Genomic DNA, 17,740 nt, shown 5'->3' on the forward strand with positions numbered 1-17,740 from the left:
ATTTTGCATTTTGTTTTTTGGTTATTATGTTCGTTTTTTGCATTGTTTTATTTTCATTTTTTTCCTTTTTTCTTCTCCATTTTTTGTTTGTTTTTTCTTTCTCCAATTTTTGTTTTTTCTTATGTTTGTCTTTGTTTTCACTCTACATTTCATATATGTCCAAAACATTTTTTTAATAAGTGATCAACATTTTCTGTATACACGTTCAACCTTGTCTGAATGCTTATTCAACATTTGAATACTTATTCAACACTTTTAAAATACTTGTTCAACATTTTTCAAATACTCGTTCAACATTTTTTAATACATATTTTCCAAATACTTTTTCAGTATTTTTAGTACTTATTCAACATTTTCAAGTACTTGTTCAACATTTTTCAAATTCCTGTTCAACATTTTTAGATTGCTTGATTAACATTTTTCAAATACTTGTTCAACATTTTGTCAAATCCTTGTTCAACATTTTCCTAATGCTTGATTGTTTCTTTTTTCAAATATTTGTTCAACATTTTTAAACTACATGTTCAACATTTTTCGTATGCTTGATTAACATTTTGCAAATAATTGTTCAACATTTTATGAATGCTTGATTAACATTTTTCAAATACTTGTTCAACATTTCTCAAATGCTTGATTAACATTTTCCAAATACTTGTTCAACATTTTTCAAATACTTATTCAACATTTTGCAAAAGTTTTTTTATAGAGTGTTTTTTTGTATTATATTTTTATCATATTTTAAAGTATAAACTGAAATTCAAAAATAAAGCAAAAAACAAAAGCATAAAATGTAAAATAAAAACAGAGAACCAGGCTGCGGCCTCGCGCGCGCGTGCGTCGGCCCATGTTGGCTCGCCCCCATCAGCGACGATGCCCTCGCTCTTGCAGGATGCGAGACATTGGGGTTCCCGTTGAACACATCTTCAAATTCCCTAAAAAAATCTTGAACTCTGAGTTTTTTAGGGCGAAGCTGGAAGCAGGACATGCTTAAAGGAGCTGCGGAGTTTGAGGCAGAATAGAGACCTAGAGTATCAGCCAGTCGTCATCGCTCGCTCACTCCGTGTGAAGGAGCAGCCGCTATGGCGAGGCCGGGCAAATGTGCCGGGAGTCGCGGGTTAGCGCCGGAAAGGGGATCCACGGGCTATGGGCTAAGGCGGCACCACCTATGTTCTGCACGAATGGATAAGGTGGCGGATCGACAATACAGTGCATTCGGTTTGTTCGGTTTTTTTTGGTTTGTAAGTATTAATACTTTTTGGTAAATATACTATGAATTAAAATACGGTTTGGTTTCGGTAAATGTCAAATTATTTCGGTATGGTTTCGGACTTTCAGTATATGCCATAATAACCAAAGATGACATGAATTTGAAAATGACGTAATAATAAATTACAAATGTATGATTCAAAATACATACTTTTTTACGCAAATGTAGTATAACTATATATCTGTACAGTTACTAAGCTTGAATGAAATGGGGCTCTATCCTCGCTCGGGACTGTTATTTCGTCGTGGTCCTCGCAAGTCAGCGAGTGAACATCTATGTTCCCCTGCGTTCTCATACATTGCCCTGTCTCAGCAACCTCTACTTGGCACCGAACCGCCGCCTTCCCGGCCGTGAAAAAAAATCCCCTGCCTTACCGCGTGTCGCTCCACCTCCTCCTCTCGAGATGCTGCCTCAGACCCCTGGCCTTCACTCACCCTCCCCTGTGTCACCCCTTCTTCCTCTCGTGCTGTCTATTGTCGCTGCTGCGCGCACTCCTCTTATACTGCATCACGCTCTCATCCGACCTCCCCTTGTTTCGTCGCCTTTGCTAGAGATCAAGGAGGAGGAAGGCTATCACTACGGTTGAGGGTCATCTAGGAGATGATGCTTGCGCCGACAGCACCAATGCCTCCCTGCTGCCTTGTGGCGTCTTCTTGGAGCCCATCAATCGACAATATTTGCAAGGCTGATTAGGCTTCAGGGTCACCATTCACAACGGGGCGTGTTGTTTGCCTTGCACCCATGGCAACTAGCGTTGGATTAAGGCAGGAGGCAGATCAGCCGTAGCAAGTGACAGGAAGGCTGCCCCTTGTGGCCAGACATCAAGACTCCTCGCTGGTGACCAGGCCAGTGGTGTTTCTTGGCCTCTTGGGCATTTTCTCCTTCTCATGGATCTCTTATAGCTTTTAGGATTTCGAGGAATCAAAACCTCTAACCTTGTTTTTATCTTTTATTTTTTTGTTTAACTCCATCTTTTTATATGATGTTCAATTATGTATTTGATGACCGATCTAGCTACTACTGGTGGCTTGCATATTTCAACTTTGTAGATTTGAAGATTGAGCAACCTGTATAACCCCTTTTTCTGCTTGTTTAAAGAAATTATTATTCTCCAGTCTAAAACCATACTTCTAAATGTCAATGAAATTTGGTGTGAAGATTGAAGAAGAAAAACATAATTGTCTGAAGAAATCATAATCTATGTAGTCAATCACAAAGCAAAAAGTAGCGAACCAACCTGTGGTTGGGATGGTTAGGTCGGCAGTGGTATTTCTAGCACACCAGTGTTCAAGTCCTGGTGCTCGCATTTATCCTGGATTTGTTTTAGGATTTCCGGCGATACACTCTCAGTGGGAGGAGATGTTTCCGTCGACTACGAGGCGTCTACGATGACTTAATATGAGCGCTTGCGCCTGTACTGTGTCAAAAAATAAATCACAAAGCGAAAAATAGATGCACGAGGGGACTTCATTTTGTACATATATAGTTAAGTATCATCATGGATAGGTGACATTTTGGTATAACCATAGTATATATGACTTCTACAAACTGATTACACATGGTTAATCCGAGCATTTTTGTAAATTACCGGTCTTTTTTCACCGAATCAATATGTTGATGTGTGTTCCTACCAGCTACTAGGCATGATTTAACATTGTGTAAGTCCAATTTGTACATGTCATTAGCCTTGTATCCCTTAATTATTCTCTGGTTTGCTGAAGTTAGTTCACTGCTCGAGAAGAAGGCCCAGCGTGCCATGCGGTGGCCGTCTAGAAGTATTTAAGCAACGGCATTGAAGAAAGTTCTATATACATTTGCCTATGTTTAACTGTCTTATTTGTATTTCAGGAAAAAGTGCTAGATTTTTTGTGTTTCAACAGGCTTAAAGTTTGTAGGTTTGCAAGGATACAAATTTGAGACAGAAATATGTTATATGTTATTGTAAGTACATGTTTCTAGATCACATTTTTAACTGGTGTGCATCCAGTGTTGCTACAGATTGGTAATATCCTCAACTGGTAGATGTTGGCCTGTTGCATCCCTTGAAATGAGCCTCTTACATCATCTGAATTATAGTGTTGAAGTATAAGTTACAATATATCTGTATATATGTGTACACATGTGACATGCATTTCAGATGTCTAATGCCATGCTTTTAATTTACATCAATAAATTAGTACGTGTTACTCCTAGAAATTTGTCCTCAGTTTATGTTGGATTTGTATATTTGCAGTCAGTATCAGTTTTTTTTTTACTTTTCAGGTATAGTAAGGAGCAAGCAAGACAATACTGAAATGTGTCACAATAAGTGCTAGCACCAGGCTTCATGATAGTCCTAAATAGCTGAATGGTAAAGTGTACAATAGGTCAATAGCATATCTGTTCATACATGGCTGCATCATCTTGCTGTTTATTTTTAGTAGGCATAGAGCCGGTCAGAACTTTCCATTAGTTAGCGTTACATGTTAAGGTGCAAACGGTAAACCATATGGAACACTACAATCAATCAGAATCAGGGGCATTAATTATGCTCTTGGCTGTTACAGTTTATGTAGTGTATGGGCTTTGGCTTCATTCACTAAAAGGGAACCGGGGGAAACCCCTTTCATTCAAAAAAATATATGTAGCGTATGAGTACCATGCTGCTCCTAGCATTTCTAGCTAGATTATTGTCTGCTTACAGGTTCTCTACTCTGTCAATCCATTGATTCTTAATTCCATGTTATAATCCATCATTGTATTTTGGAGCCTCCAAAATCTTCATAGAGTGAACTCAGCAACCGGATAGTCATCCGAGAGAAAGATATATTTCCGGTGAGATTTTGCGTGTAAAGTATGTCCACTGTCATTCAGGTTCATAGGATTTTATATTTTTGTAGCGCAGAGCCCATCGAATGATGTGAGCTTCGCTTTAGTCATGTCCTGATAAAAGTTCAATAATAGGATTTGGCTTGTTCCATTGGTTAACACTAATAGAAAAATACAACGAATTATGATGTACAACAGGAGTGCAAAGAGCATAAATATTGCATAGAAGCTACTAAGCTCCCTAGAAATAGGGAGCTCTCACCCTTCGGCCTATATGGCCACTATTGCCTGCCCACCATGTTAGTCAGTTGGCCATTAATCGGTCGTCGTGTCCTCTTCCAGTTTATCTGGTTCCTCTTCGGCTGCATGTTGGTTTTCCTGTCTTACAGTAGGAGGAAAAGCAGAGTAACTATCATCTTGGGCGGTTTGCTAGGGTTGCAGCCTGCGCTTCTCTGCTGAGCCTGGCTCCGCCAAGGGTCGTTAGTGCATTGGTTTTGACAATGTTTTGCCTATTCCGAACTGAAATTGTTCTGATGTTCGCTGCTTTTGATCACTTTATAATTTTAGTTTGTTCCCTCACATGATCATGCTGATGTTTTTTTTTGCTTTTACCATAAATAAACTTGGCCTGGCAAACAACCAAATTAAGAAAATCATACTATATGTTTAAAAAGAAAGGCGATGAGAAAAAGAAGATGGCGCGGCAAAGCACGTGAATGCTTCTAGTAAGAGCATCTACAGCCGGATTTGGCAAATCCGCCCCCCTATATGTCCACGGACGCGCCCGGGCATGCCCGCGGAGGCATCCAGACGGGCCCTTATATTTTGCTCCCGGCATCCACAATTCTCAAATTTGGACTCTCAAATCCATGCAAATCCATGCAAGTCGATCATACAAGCCAATGTCGCTCGTAAATGACAAATGTTGGTACCGAACATAAATATTTTTTAGATAAAATTTATTTTAAGAGCACAACTCAATCATCAGCTCTTTGGTTTCTATTGTGGGTCCACATATGCTCCACAAGATCATTGAGTAGCTGCGCGTGCACCTGATGATCTCTAAGTTTCTGATGCATCTGCGGAAAGCTCATAAGCTGAGTTGCATCTTGATCTTCCGAGATTTCAACTTGTTCTGTGGGTGCTTCAAAATAATTGGTTTGAGATACACCTTCACCCTCATCCTCGACAATCATATTGTACAAAATAACACAACATGTCATGATTTTCCCCAAAGTTTCAGATTCCCACATCGATCATTGCAGCCCCACGAACAATTCCCCAACGAGTTTGAAGCACTCCAAATGCCCTCTCCACATCCTCCCTAGCCACTTCCTGCATTGTTGCAAAGTGGCTCTGTTTCCTGCCATGCGGTTCGGATATGGTCTTCACAAACGCCGCCCACTGAGGATAATGTCATCGGCTCCCATATTGTAGTCTCGGCAAGTGATGGTGTAGTTGCACGACAGTGATTCCCCATTACAAAGCCTCATGAACACCGGAGATTGTTGAAGCACGTTGATGTCGTTGTGAGAACCCGGCATTCCAAAGAAAGCATGCCAAATCCATAAGTCATGTGATGCCACCACTTTTAGTATGATGGTGGCCTCTTTGGTGTGACCTTGAGACATTCCTCGCAAACCTTCGGGGCAGTTTTTCAATGCATGCAATCAATTGATCTGAGCATTCCTGGAGACCCACTAGCCTCTCCAATAGCCAACAACCTCTCTGTGTCCTACACATTTGGTTCTCTGAGATACTCAGCTCCAAACACCTGCACCACGACGCGGGAAAACTTGACAGTAGTCTTCATGCATGTGCTCTCCCCCATCCCGACCATCTCACCAACGGCATCTATGGCAGTACCAAGTGCGAGCATCCTCAGAGCAGCCGTGCAGTTCTGCTTGGCAGAGAAAGAAAGTTGACTGCAGTAACCCCTTGTAAGCTTGAAGTAGTCTTCGTTTTCCTCCACTCCCTCCACAATGCACAAAAACAATGGTTTTCGCATGCGAAAACGGTGATGGAACCATGGATGATCGTGGAAAGTAGGCTTCGGAGCAAAGTAGTCCCTCTGCAACAACCATGCTCCAGACACCCTATCCCGATTGATCACTCTTCTCCTTTTGATTGAGCCCTTGAAGTTGAGAATATGCTCCACTTGCCGGTCCATTTCCTCTTGCATGCTCATGAGCATGATCATATCCACTTCTTCCCGAATCCAAGGAATCGAAGAACTCATCTTCGGTCATCTGATCAAGCTCCATCGGTCCATACTCCTCATCCGACGAAGCATCAGAACCCATCATTATTCATAATAAAATCACCGAAAATTCAGTCAGACAATGTGTCTAACACATCAAGCGCAGGCGGAGTCAGAGAGTTGCTGGACATACGCGATGGCGTCCGGGTTGGCGACAATGTCCCTTGCGGCGAGGACAGGAGAGAGAGGTCTACTCTGCCAGAGCTGGGAAAGCAGAGGCTAGGAATGGCTGCGAAGCGCGCGCTCCGGCGAAGCTGCGAGACGGATCGCAGAGAGGATAGAGAAAATGGATCTGGCAGGTCTAGGGATGGATTTGGTGCAATTTGCGGTGGGATCGGGCTATTAGGTCAAACATGGCGCGGGCGCCCCCATATATTCACCCCATATTTGGGCTGGATACGAGGGGTGCCAGTAAGCCTGGGCATTGGAGGCGCCCGACTGGATCAGTTTTTATGACTGGTCACTGCCCGGTCAGCCCGCCCGGGCGTTTGATGGCGATTTGGGGCGCCCAACTGTAGATGTTCTAAGGTATATATGCATGCATGTATTCATGCCTTGATGGTTAAGGACATGCTTAGCAATTTTTAAGATAAAAATGACTAGGTTACGAGTACAATGGACGTACTTAGTAAGAAATATGGCTTTCATACAAGAAAAATAACAACTTGTATGGTTGTTTATCTCAAGAAATATAAATATTTTTTTTACTTTGGTTTATTTGATAAACCGTTCGGTTTTTCAGCATATACCATAAAAACCGATATTCAAAATGGTATGGAAAGTTCATACTATACCTAGACAAAAAACCATAAAATTGGTTTGGTTCGGTTTGTTTTCGGTATGATTTTCCGGTTTGGTTTAAAATGCACAGAGTGACTGTACCGTGAGTTCCCTTCTTCAGTTGTTCCTCTTCGTCATCTACAGTTATAATTGGTTGTTCATATTTCCGTGATAGATTGTTTATAGGTTATGCTATTTTTGTTGTCAAAGTCACTGCATTGGAATTGTCCATGTTAATGCCTTCGGTTAAATTGTGTGAAAGTCATTGCATTGGAAGATATCTATTGTCACTTCTTTCACAACAGTTTTTGCAGATCATAAGGGAGAGGAACGAGCACATAAGAATAATAGGCATGGGAGGCATCGAGAAAATTCTGAAAAAAATGTTGGACCCTAGTTGTAGAGACACACACTAGTTTTGGCCTTCCTCCATGTCCCCATGTCCAATGCTCTTAAATGCTCATTTTCTTCCTCTTCCACTTGCCTTCACGTCCCCATTATCTAAACCTAGATGTGCACATTTGTTTAGATAATTAGGCAAGTAAATAGGAAACGGAAGGAATATCTAAGAGTAATAAGCATGAGAGGCATGGGGAAAATACAAAACAGTCTTGGCCCCTAAATTTAGAGGGCAAGAAGTCTACGCTTTCCTTCATGTTCCCAAGCCTACTGCTCTGAGATACTAATGGCTTCCTTTTCCTTACTCACTCTCAAGACCTCACGACCTAAACATTACATACGCAATTTATTATAAGCTTTCAGCACGGAAACATTTTCCTGAGGTAAAAGGAAGGGGAAGGACAACCTAAGAACAGTAGGAATGGGAGGCATGGGGAAACACTAAGATAGATATCCACCTATGATTCTAGAGGCGTAGATGGATAGCTCAAGGTTTTCTCTATGTTCCCATTCTCACTGCTCTTAGACTATTTATTCCTCTTCCTAGCTCACCTTGAAGGAGTATGATTCTATAAATTCCATAGAAAGAAGCTTGAACTCATGAGGTGTATATAGGCCTATTATGAAGGGTTCTAGTGCAAACGATGCTAAATCTTGGGAGTAGAATGTTGAAATCAATGAAAACACACATATATCTACATGGCACACCATAGTGTTCCAATGAATGACACTTGCCATCGAACATCTATTGCTATTATGGGCACGTGGACGGAGGATACTGGGAGATATTTTTCTCATTTACAATTAAAGAACAAAAAAGATTTGTCCTTGACCCTCCACTTGCATTTACAGGAAGTGGAAAGGCAATCAACCATACAGTCCTTCAGTATATTTTATGAGAGTAAGGTAGACAAAGAGAGAATATACCATGTGATGGAAGATTACCAGAACCAAGGAAATAAATGTCACAATTAAGAACCATTATGGAATGCCTTGAACTAAGGAACATATCATTGTATCAAATGATTGTCGATAAATTGAATGAGATTTCCTTTCGTCTGATAACTTCTGGGATGTGTTGATTGGTTGAGAAACATATAATATTAACTTCAGATAAGAAATCAGATATTGATTGATTATTTTGGTAAGTGATTGTTCCTTTGTGTATGTTTTTTCCTAGCAAATGATCTCCTTGACAGACACCCTCTGGTTGATCTGGAGAAAGAAGCGCCGAGCATCATAAAACTTCTTCAAAGTTTTAAATTGGTTAAGATAAGTAGGAAGGCAAATGTGGTGGCGCATGAGTTAGCTAAGTTTTGTTTTGATAACCTTTCTGATGGGACTCTTGTTAGTAGTAGTGTTCCACCCTCATGGTGTATGCTGAAACAAATGACTGTAACAATGTTTTATTTTACTCAATATATGGGGTGGTGTTTTGAAAAAAAGATCTAGAAGTAATAACATAGCGCTAATGCATTTTATGCAATATGCACTTAGTACTGACAATGATAAAAGTGTAATCATTCTATAGTTTTCCATATACGCTAGAGTTCTCAGTCGATCTTTACTGCCAAATATACTCACAACAATTCAAAGCTTGTTAAAATTTGATATCTCACATTCTCACTCTAGTTCGCTCAGAATGTACCCTCGCATGGTACAATATTTCTCCTATATTCCGGTACCAAAATTACTTGATATTGTTGTGCTAATACCTGGACTAATTTATCATGAACCTTCACAATTTGCAATCATGTATTGTTTTAGATATGCATATGTTATATTCTATGGTTTGGTGCCAATTGTAGTATATGCCTATATGTGATATCTACTTTTAGATGAGCTATATTTTTTTGTATTAGAGAATACGCAAGTCCATGTATCATTTCGTTCAATAGATGGAACAATTTTACAATGCAAGTTGTTGATCCATCATGGGGTTAAGAGGATGCATCCCCCACATATACACATTGATAACACATAATAATGGTGTCTACCAAGACCATGCTGAATATTTAGATGAAATTCCAAGTGCAGGTATATGGTTGCAAGTTAAGACATTAACCCTGGCCTATTTTCCTATAATTGTTTTGTCTCCAAAACCTGTGCGATTTTTTTAGGAAACTGAATTCTTTACGACAACAAAAGGTTGCAAGGATCGCCTTTCAATTATCATCATTTCCGTGGGTTTGATACCTAGTGCCACCTTTGGGAAAAAAGGAAGGGTCTATCTACATCCAAAACTGGATCAATGGTAATCACGCCCGAGCGCACTGGCGGAAACCAGGCCAGTCCATCCCAGTCCTTCATGCAAGCGAATAGAAGACGTGTGGACCGACAGGTGCTCTTATCGACCCTTGTGCGATTTTGCAATACCACACACGATTGTTTTGATATTAACGTGGAACAATGTCACACACAATTTATAATAAAATCTTGTGTGATAGTTGAACTCACCGCACACAATTTCATTTGCCTAATCCGTGCAATACATCGCACATAGGTCATGTATAATAAACGTGCGTGTTATACGAAATTTATAGCACACAGTTCATTTGCGTCATTGCGTGAAATATGTGCAATATTTCGCACCCAGTTTGTCCGGAATATGTGTGTGTGATGATTCCATCTTCGCACACATTTTTGTTTTGACACATGTTTTATTTATACATTGTATTTGATGCATTAATCACACACAATTTTTCCCTATCATGTTTGATAGGGGGATTAATAGCACTAGTCTATACTAGTGGCTCCAACACCAACAACTTCCACCAACCGCCACAGGCCAGATCTGGCAACGGGAGGCCTGAATCTACCGCTATCAGCACCCTACAACCAACCCGAGAATATATGGCCTGGCCGGGACGAGGCTCCACTATCGGGAGGACGCAGGACAGGTGGGGGTTAGGGTGGGTGGATGGACTAGGTGGATCATAGGGAGGAACCGTGCCACACCGGGCAACTACTGGTGATGACGATATGGAGGAACTGCGGGAGTCGCGAGGGCAAGGAGGAACCAAAAGGCAAGTATATTATGCTGGGAGATGCTATAAACATTAACATGCTAAGAAAGATAAATACAGAAAGAGTACATATACCAAATAACTGCCAACCAAGATTTCAAGGCAACTCCATATTTGACATGGAAAAAATTGTACGGTGCTCTCAACTCTCAAGAACAATTGTTAGTTTGTCACAAAATTGATATGTTAGCTACGTGAAGGTTTGTCTTCTTAAGTGGTTGATAGTTATGTTGGTCAATACTCAATAGTAGTAGGACCGTGAACTATCTGATCTGAATCGAGGTAGCATTAGACTAGTGATGTTTTTCTCCAGAGTGGGTCCATCTAATGCTTGATCTGTGTTTAGAGCTAGAACAAGTTAGCTTTAGGCACCTGAAGGCCTCATCATTCATCTCGGTACTATCACCCCGAGTTGTCTTGTTTTGAGAACATGTTAGCTCACTGCTAAGAAATTGTTCGAGAGTTCTTATTTTGATGAAGAGTCAATTCATCGGGATTCAGCCTATAAGTTACTCTAGTTATCCTAACTATTGCAATTCTTACATGTCGGTGTTATGTTTTCATATTCCCTTCCACGATTTGTCCCAACTCTCGTTTAGATCTTGTGTATTACTTGCTCTCTTAGCATCAAGTAGTGTTGGAGAACGTAGCAGAAATTCAAAATTTTCCTACGTGTCACCAAGATCTATCTATGGAGAAACCAGCAACAAGGGGAAGGAGAGTGCATCTACATACCCTTGTAGACCGATAAGCGGAAGTGTTCAAGAGAACGGGGTTGAAGGAGTCGTACTCGTCGTGATCCAAATCACCGGAGATCCTAGTGCCGAACGGACGGCACCTCCGCGTTCAACACACGTACAGCCCGGTGACGTCTCCCATGCCTTGATCCAGCAAGGAGAGAGGGAGAGGTTGAGGAAGACTCCGTCCAGCAGCAGCACAACAGCATGGTGGTGATGGAGGAGCGTAGCAATCCTGCAGGGCTTCGCCAAGCACCGCGGGAGAGGAGAAGGGAGAGAGGTAGGGCTGCACCAGGGAGAGGTCAAACTCCTCTGTTGGCAGCCCCAAAACCCTCAAGTACATATAGGGGGAGAGGGAGGGCTGCGCCTCCACCTAGGATTCCACCCCTAGGGGCAGCGGCCAGCCCAAACCCATCTAGGGTGCGGCCAAGGGGGGGGGGGGGAGAGGGGAAACTTGCCCCCCAAGTTAGGTGGGTGCGCCCCCTCCCCAACCCTAGGCGCCTTGGGCCCTTATGGGGGGCGCACCAGCCCACCTGGGGCTGGTCCCCTCCCACACTTGGCCCATGCAGCCCTCCGGGGCCGGTGGCCCCACTTGGTGGACCCCCGAGACCCTCCCGGTGGTCCCGGTACGTTATCGATGAAACCCAAAATTTTTCCGGTGACCAAAACAGGACTTCCCATATATAAATCTTTACCTCCGGACCATTTCGGAACTCCTTGTGACGTCCAAGATCTCATCCGGGACTCCGAACAACATTCGGTAACCACATACAAACTTCCTTTATAACCCTAGCGTCATTGAACCTTAAGTGTGTAGACCCTACGGGTTCGGGAATCATGCAGACATGACCGAGACGTTCTCCGGTCAATAACCAATAGCGGGATCTGGATACCCATGTTGTCTCCCACATGTTCCACGATGATCTCATCGGATGAACCACGATGTCAAGGACTCAATTAATCCTGTATACAATTCCCTTTGTCTAGCGGTATTGTACTTGCCCGAGATTCGATCGTAGATATGCCGATACCTTGTTCAATCTCGTTACCGGAAAGTTTCTTTACTCGTTCCGTAACACATCATCCCGTGATCTACCCCTTGGTCACATTGTGCACATTATGATGATGTCCTACCGAGTGGGCCCAGAGATACCTCTCCGTTACACAGAGTGACAAATCCCAGTCTCGATTCGTGCCAACCCAACAGACACTTTCAGAGATACATGTAGTGCACCTTTATAGCCACCCAGTTACGTTGTGACGTTTGGTACACCCAAAGCATTCCTACGGTATCCGGGAGTTGCACAATCTCATGGTCTAAGCAAATGATACTTGACATTAGAAAAGCTTTAGCATACGAACTACACGATCTTTTGTGCTAGGCTTAGGATTGGGTCTTATCCATCACATCATTCTGCTAATGATGTGATCCCGTTACCAACGACATCCAATGTCCATGGTCAGGAAACCGTAACCATCTACTGATCAACGAGCTAGTCAACTAGAGGCTTACTAGGGACATGGTGTTGTCTATGTACCCACACATGTATTTGAGTTTCCTATCAATACAATTATAGCATGGATAATAAACGATTATCATGAACAAGGAAATATAATAATAATAACTAATTTATTATTGCCTCTAGGGCATATTTCCAACAGTCTCCCACTTGCACTAGAGTCAATAATCTAGTTCACATCGCCATGTGATTAACACTGATAGGTCACATCGCCATGTGACCAACATCCAAAGAGTTTACTAGTGTCTAAACTAGTTCACACCACCATGTGATTAAGTCTTAATGAGTTCCGGGGTTTGATCATGTTTTGCTTGTGAGAGAAGTTTTAGTCAACGAGTCTGCAACATTCAGATCTGTATGTACTTTGCAATTCTCTATGTCATATTGTAAATGCTACTTCCACGCTCCACTTGAAGCTATTCCAAATGGTTGCTCCACTATATGTATCCGGTTTGCTACTCAGAATCATTCGGATAGGTGTTAAAGCTTGCATCGACATAACCCTTTATGCCGAACTCTTTATCACCTCCATAATCGAGAAACATGTCCTTTATTTACTCCAAGGACAATTTTGACCGCTGTCCAATGATCCATTCCTGGATTATTCTTGTACCCCTTGACTAACTCATGGCAAGGCACACTTTCGGTGCGGTACACAGCATAGCATACTATAGCGCCTACGTCTGAAGCATAGGGGACGACCTTCGTCCTTTCTCTCTCTTCTGCCGTGGTGGAGCTTCATACCTTACAACTCAGGCAAGAAATCTTTCTTTGACTGATCCATCTTGAACATCTTCAAGATCATGTCAAGGTATGTGCTCATTGGAAAGTACCATTTAGCGTTTTGATCTATCCTCATAGATCTTGATGCTCAATGTTCAAGCAGCTTAATCCGGGTTCTCCATTGAAAAACACTTTTCAAATAATCCCATATGCTTTCTAGAAATTCTACATCATTTCTGATCAACAATATGTCAACAACATATACTCATCAGAAATTCTATAGCGCTCCCACTCACTCTTTTGGAAATATAAGTTTCTCATAAACTTTTGTATAAACCTAAAATCTTTGATCATCTCATCAAAGCGTACATTCCAACTTCGAGATGCTTACTCCAGTCCTTAGAAGGAATGCTAGAGTTTTGCATATTTGTTAACGTTCTTTAGGATTGTCAAAACCTTCTGGTTGTATCACATACAACCTTTCCTCAAGAAAACTGTCGAGGAAACAATGTTTTGACATTCTATCTGCAAGATTTCATAAATAATGCAGTAACTGCTAATCCATTTCCAACAGACTCTTAGCATCGCTACGAGTGAGAAAGCCTCACCGTAGTCAACTCCTTGAACTTGTCGGAAAACAGCTTAACGACAAGTCGAGCTTTCTTAATGGTGATTCTTACCATCATTGTCTGTCTTCCTTTTAAAATCCATCTGTACCCAATGGCCTTACGACGATCAAGTATTTCTTCCAAAGTCATGGATCCTTTCTCGGATTTTATGGCCTCGAGCCATTCGTCGGAATCTGGGCCCACCATCGCTTCTCCATAGCTCGTAGGTTCATTGTTGTGTAGCAACATGACCTCTAAGACAGGATTGCGTACCACTATGTGGTAGTACGCATCCTTGTCACCCTACGAGGTACGGTAGTGACTTGATCCGAAACTTCATGATCACTATCATAAGCTTCTACTTCAATTGGTGTAGGCACCACAGGAACAACTTCCTGTGCCCTGCTACACACTAGTTGAAGTGACGGTTCAATAACCCCATCAAGTCTCCACCATCCTTCCACTCAATTCTTTCGAGAGAAACTTTTCCTCGAGAAAGGACCCGTTTCTAGAAACAATTACTTTTGCTTCCGGATCTGAGATAGGAGGTATACCCAACCATTTTGGGTATCCTATGAAGATGTATTTATCCATTCTGGGTTCGAGCTTATCACGATGAAACTTTTTCACATAAGCGTTGCAGCCCAAACTTTTAAGAAACGACAACTTAGGTTTCTCCCAACCATAGTTCAAACGGTGTCGTCTCAACGGAATTACGTGGTGCCCTATTAAAGTGAGTGCGGTTGTCTCTAATGCCTAACCCTTGAACGACAGTGGTAATTCGATAAGAGACATCATGGTATGCACCATATCTAATAGGGTGCAACTATGATGTTCGGACACACCATCACACTATGGTGTTCCAGGCGGTATTAATTGTGAAACATTTCTACAATGTCTTAATTGCGTGCCAAAGCTCATAACTCAGATACTCATCTCTATGATCATATCATAGACATTTTATCCTCTTCTCACAATGATCTTCAACTTCACTCTGAAATTACTTGAACCATTCAATAATTCAGACTTGTGTTTCATCAAGTAAATATACTCGGTATCTACTTAAATCATCCGTGAAGTAAGAACATAACGATATTCACTACATGCCTCAGCACTCATTGGACTGCACACATCAAAATGTGTTACTTCCAATAAGTTGCTATCTTGTTCCATCTTACTAAAACCGAGGCTTTTCAGTCATCTTGCCCATGTGGTATGATTTGCATGTCTCAAGTGATTCAAAATCAACTGAGTCCAAACGATCCATCTGCATGGAGTTTCTTCATGCGTATACACCAATAGACATGGTTCACATGTCTCAAACTTTTCAAAAATGAGTGAGTCCAAAGATCCATCAACATGGAGCTTCTTCATGCGTTTTACACCAATATGACTTACATGGCAGTGCCACAAGTAAGTGGTACTATCATTACTATCTTATATCTTTTGGCATGAAAATGTGTATCACTACGATCGAGATTCAATAAACCATTCCTTTTAGGTGTAAGACCATTGAAGGTATTATTCAAATAAACAGAGTAACCATTATTCTCCTTAAATGAATAACCGTATTGCGACTGACATAATCCAATCATGCCTATGCTCAACGCAAACACCAAATAACAATTATTTAGGTTTAACACCAATCTCGATGGTAGAGGAAGCGTGCGATGCTTGATCACATTAACCTTGGAAACACTTCCAACACATATCGTCTGCTCACCTTTAGCTAGTCTCCGTTTATTTCGTAGCTTTTATTTCGAGTTACTAACACTTAGCAACCGAACCGGTATCTAATACCCTGGTGCTACTAGGAGTACTAGTAAAGTACACATTAACATAAGGTATATCCAATATACTTCTATCGACCTCGCCAGCCTTCTCATCTACCAAGTATCGAGGGTAATTCTGCTCCAGTGGCTGTTCCCCTTATTACAGAAGCACTTAGTCTCGGGTTTGGGTTCAACCTTGGGTTTCTTCACTGGAGCAACAACTGATTTGCCGTTTCATGAAGTACCCCTTCTTTCCCTTGCCCTTCTTGAAACTAGTGGTTTCACTAACCATCAACAATTGATGCTCCTTCTTGATTTCTACTTTCACGGTGTCAAACATCGTGAATATCTCAAGGATCATCATATCTATCCCTAATTTGTTATAGTTCATCACGAAGCTCTAGCAGCTTGGTGGCAATGACTTTGGAGAAACATCACTATCTCATCTGGAAGATCAACTCCCACTCGATTCAAGTGATTGTTGCACTTAGACAATCTGAGCACAAGCTCAACGATTGAGCTTTTCTCCCTTAGTTTGCAGGCTAAGAAAATCGTCGAAGGTCTTATACCTCTTGACGTGGGCACGAGCCTCAAATCCCAATTTCATCCCTCGAAACATCTCATATGTTCCGCGACGTTTTGAAAACGTCTTTGGTGCCTCAACTCTAAACCGTTTAACTGAACTATCACGTAGTTATCAAAACGTGTATGTCCGATGTTTGCAACATCCACAGACGACGTTTTGGGGATCTGCACACTGAGCAGTGCATTAAGGACATAAGCTTTCTACTGATCGCATAATCGCTATTATCAACTTTCAACTATATTTTCTCTAGGAACATGTCTAAAACAGTAGAACTAACGCGCGAGCTGTGACATAATTTGCAAAGGGATTTTGACTATGTTCAGGATAATTAAGTTCATCTAATGAACTCCCACTCAGATAGACATCCCTCTAGTCATCTAAGTGATTACATGATCCGAGTCAACTAGGCCGTGTCCGATCATCACGTGAGACGGACTAGTCATCATCGGTGAACATCTTCATGTTGATCGTATCTACTATACGACTCATGCTCGACCTTTTGGTCTCTTGTGTTCCGAGGCCATGTCTGTACATGCCAGGCTCGTCAAGTTAACCTAAGTGTTTCGCGTGTGTAAATCTGGCTTACACCCGTTGTATGTGAACGTAAGAATCTATCACACCCGATCATCACGTGGTGCTTCGAAACGACGAACTTTCGCAACGGTGCACAGTTAGGGGGAACACTTTCTTGAAATTTTAATGAGGGATCATCTTATTTACTACCGTCGTTCTAAGCAAATAAGATGTATAAACATGATAAACATCACATGCAATCAAATAGTGACATGATATGGCCAATATCATTTTGCTCCTTTTGATCTCCATCTTCGGGGCTCCATGATCATCATCGTCACCGACATGACACCATGATCTCCATCATCATGATCTCCATCATCGTGTCTCCATGAAGTTCTCTCGCCAACTTATTACTTCTACTACTATGGCTACCGGTTAGCAATAAAGTAAAGTAATTACATGGTGTTGTTCAATGACACGCAGGTCATATAATAAATAAAGACAACTCCTATGGCTCCTGCCGGTTGTCATACTCATTGACATGCAAGTCATGATTCCTATTACAAGAACATGATCAATCTCATACATCACATATCATTCATCACATTCTTCTTGGCCATATCATATCACATAGCATACCCTACAAAAAGAAGTTAGACGTCCTCTAATTGTTGTTTGCATGTTTTACATGGCTGCTATGGGTTTCTAGCAAAAACATTTCTTACCTACGCAAAACCA

This window comes from Triticum aestivum, chromosome 5B (genome assembly GCF_018294505.1).
Source record: "Triticum aestivum cultivar Chinese Spring chromosome 5B, IWGSC CS RefSeq v2.1, whole genome shotgun sequence".
Taxonomy (NCBI): Eukaryota; Viridiplantae; Streptophyta; class Magnoliopsida; order Poales; family Poaceae; genus Triticum; species Triticum aestivum.